General features: G+C 49.7%; 1 protein-coding gene across 5 annotated transcripts in view; it reads right to left on the reverse strand.

Moving 5' to 3' along the window:
- BANP (BTG3 associated nuclear protein) overlaps nt 1–13,403 on the reverse strand; it is a 116,731-nt gene that overhangs the window by 96,621 nt on the left and 6,707 nt on the right. Inside the window, exon 1 of one of the 5 annotated variants that reach the window (XM_073796297.1) lies at nt 970–4,314. The exons of the other annotated variants lie outside the window; for them this stretch is intronic. The gene's annotated coding sequence lies outside the window, so the exon portion shown is untranslated. Of the gene's footprint in view, nt 1–969; nt 4,315–13,403 lie in introns of those variants that run through there. 5 annotated transcript variants of the gene reach the window in all.

A 13,403-nucleotide genomic window follows, 5' to 3' on the forward strand; every position in this document is an offset into this window, starting at 1 on the left:
CCGTGGCCACGTGACCCACTCTGGCCAATGGGGTGTGAGCGCAGACGCAGTGCGGGGCAGCTCCTGGACCCTTCCTCCTTCTCGCCCTCCTGCTGCTGGCCTCCTGGACTGCCTGCCTCGGACTTCCTTTACACCAAAGGAAAATCACCAACCACCTGCTCTAAAAACAACACATTTTGGAATCTGCAGCATGCAGCCAGGCTTAACCTCCGTGACTCACCCCATGAGCCATGGGCCACACGTCCCAGGTTAAATACCTGTCTCTCACAAATGGCTGGTGGAACGTTCTCAGGTGCCCAGCTTAAGCTTTTCCTGATTTCTAGAAGCTCCGTGAGTGACTTAAGAAAATACTCCGAGCTCACCATAAAATCCTGAATCCTACCCTCTTCCAAATGAGGACACCACACAATTATCTAAGCTGTTTACTCAAAATGACTCTACTGCCAGGATAAAGAGTCATTTAAAATTCTGCTAACAGTGAACGTTTGAACAGAAAAAATTAGGGCAACAAGCCCAAGAAAACTAGAACAGAACGATGCATGTGGATGCCAGTTTGGCAAATGAAATTTGCCATTTCTCAGAAATCCTGGAGACAGTCCAGTCTTAATATCGTAAAGCAGCTGGACTGCGATTACTGTTCAATAATGTCTCTAAACAGCAACGACTACAAGCCTGTGAAGAGAGCGTCTTCCAGGGTGCCGGCGGAAAAAGAGCCCACCGACCCAGATCAACCACCCAAGGGCTCAGCCTCAGGGGACTGGTAAAGTAAATGATCTGAGACACCGCAGTCACTCATGTGAATGGAAAGGTCTCCAGAACACAATACTAACAGAAAGGAGTGTAAGAGGAAAATTGCATGTATGTGTAGTCACGTGTCCGTGTGTGCAAATGCACACGAGATGCTCTGGAACGATACACACTGAACCAAGGTGACACAGGAGGGAAAAGGTACAGATAAAACCACCTGACCTTCATCCTTTATCCTTCTGGACTGCTGAGCTTTGGCTGCGCTGGGTCTTCGTTGCTGTGTGCAGGCTTCCTCTAGTTGCGGCGAGCAGAGCTACTCTTCATTGGGGTGTGTGGGCTTCTCACTGCAATGACTTCTCTTGTTGCGCAGCACAGGCTCTAGGCACACGGGCTTCAGTAGTTGGGGCTCGCAGGCTCTAGAGCGCAGGCTCAGTAGTTGTGGTGCATGGGCTTAGTTGCCCCGTGGCACGTGGGATCTTCCCGGACCAGGGCTTGAACCCGTGTCCCCTGCATTGGCAGGTGGATTCTTAACCACTGTGCCACCAGGGAAGCCCCTGGACTGTTGAACTTCCTATAAGTACATATTACTTATTGTGCTTATTATTATTGATTTTGTTTTTCTAAAACAGAGCAATAAGTACACGGATGAGGCCAAGCACATCAAATCTGGATAAAAATTAGGGAGCCTTCTTCAATCCTGACTTCAATCCACCTCCCAGCCTACAGCGTGTGAGCGTCCACAGCCATGACCACTCGCGCAGGTACGCCCTGCCATGCCCTGCCCTGCAATGTCCCTTCTCCTGGACCATGGGTCAGACTACCCCTCTCCCTGCGGCTCAGCGCTGGACCTCTTCTCATCCACACTGAAATACCATCTATCTGCTGACGGCTCACGATCCACTTCACCTCCGACCTCTCCCAGGAACTCCAGATCTACGTGACAACCGGCCTCCAGGCCACTTCCCCTGAGTGTCTAGTCTCAACGTGAAGGAATCCAAACTGAACTCGTACCTCTCCACAACCAGCCGACACCTCCAGACTTCCCACCCCAGGTGCTCAGGCCAGAACCTTTGGGCCTTGGTTCTCCTCTCTCATCCGACCTATAGGCAGAATCTCCCGCTGTCCTCACTCTGTCCTTATCATTGCACATCTGGACCCACGCACTGGCCCCCACCTGGGTCTCCCTGCTCTGTCTTTGCCCCAGAATTACTGCCAATGTTTAAAAGCTACGGGATCACGTTAAAGCCCATCTCAGCATCACTGTCTGCTCAAAGCCCGTTGAAGGTTCCCCAATCATCCAAGGTGCGTGCCTGGCGCCCAGCACCAGCCAGCCTCTCTCCGCGCCCCTCAGGCTCCCTGTGTGGCTCCTCAGTCCGCCGTCTAAGGAGGCCGCCCCAGCTGGGCAGGCACACACCAGCTCAGCCCTCACCCTCCGAAGTCCACCTGCCCCTCGGCCAGCCACTCCTCACCCGTCACACCCAGCACCAGCACCCACGTCCCTGCTGCCCTTTCCTGCTTTATCACAAAGCCCTTATATCTAACCTACGACACAGGCTAAACACCCATCTTGTTTAGCATCTGTCTCCCCTGCTGGAAGACGAGCTCCACTGGGCCGGAACTCTCACCATCTTGCTCGCTGCCCGGCTTGGGGCCTGGCACACCATGCACGTCCATGCCGTGGGTCTAGTGGGAGAGCCCAAGGGAGAGTCACCCCCCAGGGCAGAACTATGAAGGGCCGCACATCTGCTGACAAAGCGTGCAGGAAGGGCGGCAGAGTTCTCTACATCTGTGTTTTGATTTCAGTAAGGACTGTACCACAATTAAGTCACAGATCTGTTTAGCTTACAACTGTGAACTTCATGCAAATGACATGTTAGGTTTAACAGTGAAAATACAAGCTGCTCAGGGGTTGTCAGCAACAGACACGAGCAGCTGTTCATCAGCAGAAACAGAACGATGTAAATATGTTATTTTTCTCTATTAAAAAGAAGCGTTGAGATAAAAAACACAGAACTGCACAGTTAGTTTTAATTTTGCTCATTTTTAAATATTTCGGACACCTGTAAAATAAAACCACAAGGCCACTGAAACAGGAAAAAAAGAAAAGCCACTGTAATCGAGCACACGACTGAACTTCAGCAGACGCAACCAGGCAAAGCCCCGTGTGCCCACCCTGGGATTTTCTCAGTCACCACCGAACGACACCACACGGGTCATCTCATTAGGGATGTCACAACATATGGGGCTTTTAGGGCAGACACTCTGCACAGAGCTCTTTCTCCCATCAGCCCTTGAACAAGCGCCCCACTGAGCCTGTCTGCAGGAGGCTGTCCCTGGGAGGCGCACACTACAGCCACTGTGTGACCTCCGACTCTGCTCTACCAGAACTACTTCCCAGCCGTCAGATCCCTGCAGGCGAGCCGTGTGAAGAGACGCGGCCCAGGTGCCGTGACGTCATGGGTGGAAGCGGGGGCACGCCTAGCTCACCGTGGAGGGGCCTCGGGAGTAGGCCATGCCAGGCTGACCTCCCTTTACAGATGCCAAATACACGGACTAAGACAGTCCTCGGAGGCGCAGGAGCGGCCCCGATGAGTACAAGGGACAGAAGACCCTGAAGACAAGTCTCGGAGAGCAATCGCACACGAGACAGTGGGAACCGCCAGCACCCAGGCCCAACAGCATCCCCGTCCCACCAGATGGGGATGGGACGGGGCCCCAGCCACCGCCCCGCCTCTGGCACCAGCTTCACGTTCACCTGAGCAGCAAGGCCGAGTCCACACACCATAAAGACCAGAGTAGTAACCTCCACCCCCAGCAGGAAGCGGCCCAGTGGTGCCCAGTTAAAAAGCTCAACTTCCAGAAACAGGGCACCTCCAAGAAAATAAAGATCATTCCATTCAATCAGATCCATCTGGATATAGATGGAGCAATAAAATTAATTAAAAGCCAGTAGGAAGTAAGCAAAGAAATCAACTTTTATTAAACTGAGACATGTGAACAAGACTCAGCTTACTGATTTTCCCCAAGTCAGTGTGGCGTGGCAGGGGGATACTCAAAGGACAAATAGGGAAGAAAGAGAAAACATGACTATAAATGACCAGCCAGGTACTAGATCATCGGAAAGCACTGATTCTTAAGAAAATCCAGGCCACACTGTTTCTTCTTCAAAACAGCCCCCCTAAAAATGTTTAAGTTTGAAATTAGGAGAAGAAGGTCAAACTACCCTCAGATGGCAGGTCCTTCCCCTCTAAAGTTAACATGTTTGATTAAACTGGCCACTTCTATTCACCTTTTCCAAAATATATAAACCTCCTCAAATACAAACCACCAACGCAGGAAACGGAACTGGCCGGATTTAAATTGATCCCACAGCACCACTGTCCTACTTCAAGACACACTGGTCTCAGGACCCCCTTCCCCATCTGAAAGTTAGTGAGCTTGTACTCGTGGACGTGTATCTATCAATATCACCATCTCTGATATTAGAACAGAAAATGTGTGAATACTTTATTCATTTAAAAATTACAAAAATCCATACATTACATATTAACATACAAAACTTTTTTTTACCAAAAATAACTACTAGAGGGGCTTCCCTGGTGGCACAGTGGTTAAGAATCTGCCTGCCAGTGGAGGGGACACAGGTTCGATCCCTGGCCCGGGAAGATCCCACGTGCCGTGGAGTAACTAAGCCCATGCACCACAACTACTGAACCTGCGCTCTAGAGCCCGTGAGCCACAACTACTGAAGCCCGCGCACCTATAGCCCACAAGCCACAACTATGGAGCCTCTGCTCTACAGCCCGCTAGCCACAGCTACTGAGCCCGCGTGCCGCAACTACTAAAGCCCGTGCCATGTGCTCCACAACAAGAGAAGCCACGACAATGAGAAGTCCGCACACTGCAAGGAAGAGTAGCCCCAGCTCGCCACAACTAGAGAAAGCCCGCCTGCAGCAACGAAGACCCAACACAGCCAAAAATAAAAACAAATTAGTTAATTAATTTTTTAAAAATAACTACTAGAGTTTCCAAAACAACAGCAGTAAAATCTTAGCAAGAAGAGACACAGTTTTGCATTTTGACAAGTCTCTTTAATGTCAGACTTACTGGAAAACAACTGGGTTCTCATATCTATTACTGCATGAAAAAGAGGGCAGTGCGTCTGAACAGCCCGTTCAAGATAACTGCGGATATTCCTCTGTAATACAACACCAAACCTCAACAAGGCTTCATTTCTCCCCAAACGTGAGCTGCAATGTGGAATCTAAAACTGTACTGCTGAACTTTTTGTTACTTTATCACTTTAAAATCTGTCTTTAAATGGACATTTACCTGGGTCTGATTTGGTCATTTGGAAAAATACTGGTTCAGTGAGTTATGCAGACCTTCCGAATGTTGTTAATTACAGATTATCTAAAGCAACACATTCCTTAACATCAGCACTGATCTCATCAGAAAAGTCCTGGGGACTTCCCTGGCAGTACAGTAGTTAAGACTCAGCGCTTCCACTGCGGGGGCACGAGTTCGACCCACGCTCAGGGAACTAGGATTCCGCATGCCGTGCGGCGCAGCCAAAAAAGTAAATTAATTAATTAATTTTTAAAAAGAAAAAGAGGGGCTTCCCTGGTGGCGCAGTGGTTGGGGGTCTGCCTGCCGATGCGGGGGACACGGGTTCGTGCCCCGGAGTGGCTGGGCCCGTGGTCCGGAGCCTGCGCTCCGCAACGGAAGAGGCCACAACAGTGAGAGGCCTGCGTACCGCCAAAAAAAAAAAAGAAAGAAAAAGAAAAGTCTTGAAGTCTTAGGAAGCTGCCAGGTTCACAGTGGCAGATACAAGCTTTCTGAAATTCCAATTCTACTTGGAAGTACAAATTTTACCACTGGCAATAGTGTTAGCTGCTTTCCTTGCAGTGACAGGCTAACTCTGTCCGTTTAGTAAGAAATACTGGTAGTGTGTCAATTCTTCCGTTATGGTGGTCCATGAAAAAAAGCGGCCAGTTCAGCTAGCAACCCAAGTAACTGCAGAAAGGCCCATCTTCCAGGCAACCTCCCAACTCCAAAACGCAGAAGTGCTTTCCACACACTTCCTGTTTTGTTACAGAGTGTTAAAAAGGGGTGCACTCAGGGCTGAGATTTAACAAAATGAATGATTTCTACTGCTGCCCCAAGGACATTCTTAGAGGAGAATGGCTTTTCTGAACTGCACGGCAGTAAGGAATCCAGCAACAATGGTAGCTCGGGGACTCGGTCCAAATGTTAACAGGCAAAAAGAGGCAAATGACCTCTTGACAGTCATGAAAACTATTTTGACCTCAAATACCCACTGGGAATGTCTCAAGGACATCCCTGGGGTCTGTGGACCACAATGACAACCACTGCCTTCAGGAATTATATCTCTAGAAAGAAAGCATAAGAACCACATACACATTAAAATGAATTTCAGATAATGTCTGCTATAAAATGGAAACCATAAAAACAATTAAAAGCAACTTTTACTTGATTTACCAACTGCCAATGATAAATGTAAATACAGTGCAGAGGCCTGCATAGATCTCGCAATAAAAGTTTCAGTTTCTACGTAGATAATGCCCGTATTTTAATTCTTCTCTGGTAGCTCCTAAATTGCTTACACTGTGAAGTATTATTCTGATAACATAAAGTACTAAATCTGCCAAAGATGCAGGACTGTAATAATGTACGGGGACTGTAGGCTTAAACACCTTCACCTTACTTCTTAGTTCTGTGACGAGCCTTACTGAGTGTCTATGGACTACGTATACAATTAATATCAACGACCTTACTGCATTTATTCATACATTCTTCAAAAAACAACCCCCGGGCTCTGTGCTAGACACACGCCGAAGGGAGCAGAGCTAGCCCTGCCCACAAGACACTTACTAAGGCAGTAAGTCGGAGCAGTGACACTAGGGGTATCCTGGGGATCGACTGCCCGCCAGGGCTGAGGGCAGACACGGGTGGGGGGCTGCAGCAGCTGCCTGGCTGGGAGGATCAGGGCACGCTGCCCAGAACCGGCGGAGAGCTGAGCAATCGGAGGACGAACGAAGGGGTCAGAGATGCCGGTCTACTGGCCAGACTCTTGAAAAGTCCACGGCATGAAACAAACTGGCAGAGGCTGCGGAGACCTGCCAGTGTAGGGAGGTCCAGGGGCGGGACAGGGAGAGGCAGCCACAAAGAATCTCAGGGGAAACTTGAGTATGGACCGTACCTTCAGTGACTCGGAATCACTGCTCCTGTTTGTAGGTGCAGTTATGTAAAACAATGTCCTTGCTCCCAGGACACGAGTGCTCAAGCACTGAGGGGTGAAATGAGGTGACCTCTGCAACTTACTATCAAACGCAGGAAAAAACAGAAACAACGCAACGTGCCAAAACATCGCCCCGTCGTGCACCTAGATGCAGGGTGTATACCTGTGTGTCCACCAGGCCCCTCTAGGAAGTGCCCCCTAGATTCCAGCGAGGAGGCAGCCAGGATCACAGATTCAGTCAACAAGCTCAGGTGAGCTCGGGGAACCAGCGCCCTGGAGGCGGACACCGTCCCGGCCACGGCCATGCACGACGTAATGGTGGAAAAACAGCCTGTACCACCTCTGCTACGTACCTGCAAATCTCAGGCGACTGCAAAATAACTGTTTTAGAAAAAACAAAAATAATAAAACCCTCCAATCCACTCTGCCGCCCGCCAGCTGCCATCACGTCCCTCCAGAGCCAAACTCCTATAGCACATTCTGGAACTCTCGCCCACGCCCGTCCGCAAACACGATCCCTCCCCACACCCTTCAGGCCCCCAAACAAAACACTGGTTTCCAAACTCACCGTCGGACTGGACAAGAGCCCTGTGAACAATTCCCACCGGCCTCCCCGCTCAGCACTTCTCCTCGCTCAGAGCACCCTGGGGTCCTCCTCCTCCCCGGGGTTCACCCCTGGCCCCACCTACGCTGGGCCCTCCAGCGGCACTAGGTCTGAGCCTCACGCCGCGGCCCCCGGAGCCCCTTCTGGGAACCAGAGCCCAGAAGCACGTGTCCTGGGGGCACACGGCAGGCCCTTACAGGGAGTGGCACCCATGCGCCCAAATCTCCGCTGCCGCCCGGACCCCTCACCAGTGACTTCCCTGGTCCAGTACGTCAAACCACACTATGGCCATTTGACAATAAAATCCGCTCCCGCACTTCCAAAGCTGAACTCTGCCCCCATCCCTACTCTTTCCCGAGAGCACCGCCCAAGGAGATCCCACCAACCCCCCCAGAAGGAATCCTGCAACTCCTCTTTTAACTCTCTCTGCTGTCACCCCCAGCATCTGACCATCACCAGGCCCGGGGGCCCTGCCCACCTGCTCCTTCCCACCCAACTCCTCTCCCACTACACCTGCGCCGCTGGGCTCCGCTTCCTTGAACCCGTGAACCGGCTTCCCTGTCCCTGCCTCTGGTCCCTGGCGATTAGGTGTCCTCTCTCTGTAACCCACCCTAAGGTGGAATCCACGGATCTGTCCCTTGGTCCCTCCCAAAGCCACACACGGTGAGGCGGGAAGCCAATCCCCTCCCAGCCATCCTGCAGATGAGTTCCAGGCTCATCCCTCCCAAAGGGCTGTCGTCACAGCGCCCAGCTTGGCATCACATCTAAACTCTACCCGCATTTCAGGCCTCTCCCAATCCGGCTCCTGCCTACCTAGATATGACCTCATTTTATTCACTCACTCACTAGACCAAGGGTTGGCCCCGTGGACCAATTCCAACCCTCCACCTGTACAGCCCATGAACCAAATCAAAAGAAGAACAGTATGTCCTGACATGAAATTACATTAAACTCAAACATCAGTGTTCACAAATAAAGTTTTATTGGAACACAGCCGCAACCAGCTGTCTGCACGCTGGCTGGGGCTGCTCGGGGGCTGTCACAGCTTGTCCAGTGACTGACAGCCTCACTCTAATGTAAAAACCTCTGCTCTGTTCGCTGGATCATCACGTCACAAACACCCTGCTGGGCACATGGGAGCGACCCGTAAATCCTGGGCAAGTGAATAAAGAAACGACCTTGAGGTTCACGTGCTCCGTAAGCACAGATTCTCCTGAACTAGTCACTGGCCTGGCAGCTCCTTCAGTCCTTCAGCTACAGGGACAGAAGAGATCTTGGTTGTAATCATCTTCCCGTTATAAAAATAAAAAGGTAAAACATGAAACATTTGGAGACTACAGGCAATGCTCTCTCCTACACTTCACTTCACTTGTTGCTGTGTTTTTTACAGTTAACGTGGAAAACATTCAGAGACGTGAGGACAAATTAGATGACAGGTCAATTTTTTTTACCTCTACAGAAGAAAGTTACGTCGCAAAGAGCCACAACACATCACGCTGAATTCAGGGTGAAATTTAAAATTTTTAGTCATTTTCCCACTTACATGTGCCCATATAAGAAATATTGGCCCTAAAATTATTAAGAATTCAAACTCAACATTGCAAACTGTCTAAAACCATCTGATAGAATTTAAAATTGTCAATAAAATATCACTGAATAACAAATAATCTGCCAAACTTACAACACTATATAGCAACAGAATCTACCACAATTTACTTTCTGAGAAGTGCAGGAGAAAAGTCACCTCCCTGGAGAGAACAAGAGGCTATCTTAAGCCTGATGACTGTCAAGGGCGGCTGCTGGGCCAGCTGTGTGGAGTTCACACTGGAGGATTCCTCACAGTAGAAACACACATTTATCAAGGGTCCTTGCGTTTCTAACAAGTGTATACTTTACAACCATGCCCAAGCTTTTAACTAGCAAGTTGTACTATTTAAATCACCTCTAAGCTCCTGTCCAGTTCTCAAATTCTAAGATTCTGTGATGTAAGTTTATCACAGACAAAACTCTGACTACATGCAAATGTCTATCAATTAAATCTGCCCCATATAAACTGGTAAGCATAAAAAGATACAGGGCCTGGTGGGTGAAGCTGATGATAATAACAGTAATTATAGGCGCTACCATTCATTGGATCCTAAACACATCTTTGCATTATTTCACTGAGTCTTCACAACCTTGGATGTAGGTGCATCCCCGTTTTACAGAGATAGGCCCATCCCCTCACCATAAATATTTATTAAGGCAACATGAGACCGGAGAGCAGGTGGGGTGGCGGTAGGGGTAGGCATGGGGGGCAGGGCCTGGTCACTCGGTAACGCACTTTGCGTTGCGTTGGACTAACTAACCCCACTGCCATCCATCACCACATGTTCCCTTTGCCTCCCCTGAGAGCAGGGCTGTGCATCCATCCATCCTTCAGCTCCCTCCAGAAACTGCAATCCGTTTAGCACTCATCTGCCCTTCCTGTTTATTCCCAGGAACTGCAAAGCTTGGAGAGGAGGGTGGTCAGCCGTCCAGGGTAAGGATGCCAGTGTCCTAATCATTTTCCACCTGGAAATTTCACAGAAACCAAATAACTAACAACATGTGCCAAGATGTTAAGGAAAGCTGTACTCCTAGCCAGGAACATAAAAAAAGACGATGAACACCCAGCTCGAGCAGTCATTAAAACAAGTAATGAGGACAGGTGACAGATGCAGGGACCACTCCAGAGGTTTCTGACGCACAACTGACATCAGGCAAACACAGCCGCTCAGAGGCAGGGCCCATAACCAAGGAGAACAAAGTAATCTGATCTACAACAGAAAATGGACAAAAGTGTAAGGAGCCTGCCAAGGACGAGTCGCAGATGCTGGCTGACCCATGCACGGCGCTGGCATGGCTCGGTGGTGGCAGACACAGCCCATGCCACTGTCACCTCGGGGGCCGAGGAACCAAGTTCACAGTCTCCATTTTACTCAAGATCATAATTCTCAATGTGTAATTAAAACTTAGTCATGGGGACTTCCGTGTGGTGCAGTGGTTAAGAAACCGCCTGGCAATGCAGGGGACACAGGTTCAAGCCCTGGTCCGGGAAGATCCCACATGCCGCGGAGCAACTAAGCACGTGCACCACAACTACTGACCTTGCGCTCTAGAGCCCACGTGCCACAACTACTGAAGCCTGCGCTCCTAGAGCCCATGCTCTGCAACAAGAGAAGCCACCGCAGTGAGAGGCCCGCGCACCACAACGAGGAGTAGCCGCCGCTTGCCACAGCTAGAGAAAGCCAGCGCGCAGCAACGAAGACCCAACACAGCCAAAAATAAAGAAATTAACTAATTTTAAAAAAACAAAAAAACTTAGTCACGAAAAACAACATCCTAAAGATTAGAAACTGCACTTAGAACCCCAAAATTACTGGGCCTGATCTAAGACTGATGAAAAGTTCATGCGATTAAAATGTCCATGTAAAGCATGTATTTATAAAGATACTTTAATCTTTTCAAAGCCACATGCGTAGTCAAATGCCTTAATCAGACCAGAATGCCTCCCTCTTACTGCTCCAGAACCCCAGGAAGCCGGTCTGAAACGTGATGAGGACTCTGAACTTCAGGCTGCAAATGGGCGAGGAGGCCCAAGTACCACGAACGCCGTGTGCCAAGGGCCTCACACATGCTCAGATGTGCGCCCCACACCACCGCGGGAGGGACGCCGTGCGTGGCTACCCTGCACGCAGAGCAGACACTGCCAAGTCTGCCCCAAAGCCAAGCAGCCACAACACTGCTTTGAGTGGCACAGGTCCACCGATATGCAGATGTTTTTCAACAGTAAACATTTCGGTACTGCACAAGCTGCAGCTGGTTGAACCGAAGATGCAGAACCATGGATACGGAGGGCTGACTACAAGTTCTATTCAGATCTGCCACTACGTGCAGGGCTGCTGCCCCTGCCCCCCACACTGTTTAAGGGTCACCTGTACTTTTGTAAATAGATGGGTCCAGCACTGAACAGCAGAAGCCCTTAGAAAATAACCCTTCCCCAGCCCAACAGGACTATGTAGACTGGAGAGTGACCTTAAAGAACTTTTATAAACTTAGCAAATGACACCATGTAAGGTCATACTCATTTCGCATCCACAGCTAGCACATCATAAGCCCACCGCGTCCACACGTGCAACCAATGATCTGGGCAGACTTTAAACGCAGCCCAGCATTCTGCCTCTTACCTCTACTGTCAGTCTCTCCCATCCCTCTCCCAAACACAAGAGCAGAAGGAAATGATTATGCAAAGTGATTGCTGTCAACAATAAGTACGCAGACTTTTGATGTCACTAAACTTGTAATTTGTAAGGAGTATGGTGCCAATTTATGATAATGTCGGTAAGGGCAAATGTTCTTAGGGAAAAATACATCCAAAGTTAATAAAGGAGTCCCTTTTTCTTTTGCTAAAAATGGACGTTATTGGGATAATTAATAAAATCTGAACTAGATCTGATGCTTAGATAACACAGCTGCATCGATGATAGATTCCTAATTTTGAAAATTGTACTGTGGTTATATAAGAGAAGGTCCTTGTTAATAGGAAACAGCCATTTAAGTGTTTAAGGTTAAAGGGACTTACTTCATAGTTTAAACTGTTCAGGAAAAACAATAGAAAAATATACACACACACAAACACAGAGAGTTGCAAAGAGAAAGGATAAAGCAAATATAAAATATTAGCATCTGAGACTCTAGGACAAGCCTACACCATAATTCTTTGTACTATTCTTGCAACTTCGAAGACTGAAAAAACCCAAATCCAATTCCTATGAAGAGATGCTGAGGCTATTCTTCCAAAGAACGGCAGTGAGGACGGACAGACGCGTTCTCATCTGAAGGTGCTTCGCTGACGCCAATTATACTTCGTGCAGATTTCCCCAAAATACACCCTGCTGACGACCCCAGGCTCCCTGAGTCAGCAGAGGAGCGCAGCCGCTGGCGGTGGAGCGGCCTGCAGGAAAAGGGCCCAGCGGGGGCGCCTCACCACCGCCTCACTCTCGCCCAATTCCCCTGCTTGACTTCTTTCCCCAGCTTGCATGAGCACTTGCAGCCTCGAGTCACACACTACGGTCTGAGGGGCAGGTCCAGCCAGCGGTTAGTTTTTGTAGATAAGTTTTATTGGGAAACAGCCACGTCTATTCCGGCCTCTCCAAGGGCAGAGCTGAGTGGTTGGGACAGACCCCCAAAGCCAAAAATGTCTACTCATACAGCCCTTGACACAAAGTTTGTTCACTTCTGCCCTGCAGCCGAGCGATTAACCACATCAGTGGCATCTCCAGACTCTAGAAACTGCCTGGAGACTAAGACGGGGAAAAAGAGACAGGAACTTTTGTTGAAGAGCAGCGATCGCGGCCTCCTGAGAGGCGCTCCAGGATGGGCTGGCTCTGCCGGCTCCACCTCCTGTTGGCCGGAAAGAGCGATTTCTGCTTCAGATTATAGTGGATCCACAGAAATCCCAAAGAGGCAAAGCAGGCTTCCTGAGCTCTTGAATGATCCCTGGAGAACTCGGGAAGCAAGTTGAATTGAGTGTTTTTTGTTTGTTTTGGCTGTGTTGGGTCTTGTTGCTGCGCGCGGGCTTTCTCTAGTTGCGGGGAGCGGGGGCTACTCTTCGTTGCGGTGCGCGGGCTTCTCATTGCGGTGGCTTCTCTTGTCGTGGAGCACAGGCTCTAGGTGCGTGGGCTTCAATAGTTGTGGCACGCAGGCTCAGTAGTTGTGGTGCACGGGCTTAGCTGCTCCGCGGCATGTGGGATCCTCCCAGACCAGGGC

The sequence above is a fragment of the Tursiops truncatus genome, chromosome 19 (assembly GCF_011762595.2).
Source record: "Tursiops truncatus isolate mTurTru1 chromosome 19, mTurTru1.mat.Y, whole genome shotgun sequence".
Classification (NCBI taxonomy): Eukaryota; Metazoa; Chordata; class Mammalia; order Artiodactyla; family Delphinidae; genus Tursiops; species Tursiops truncatus.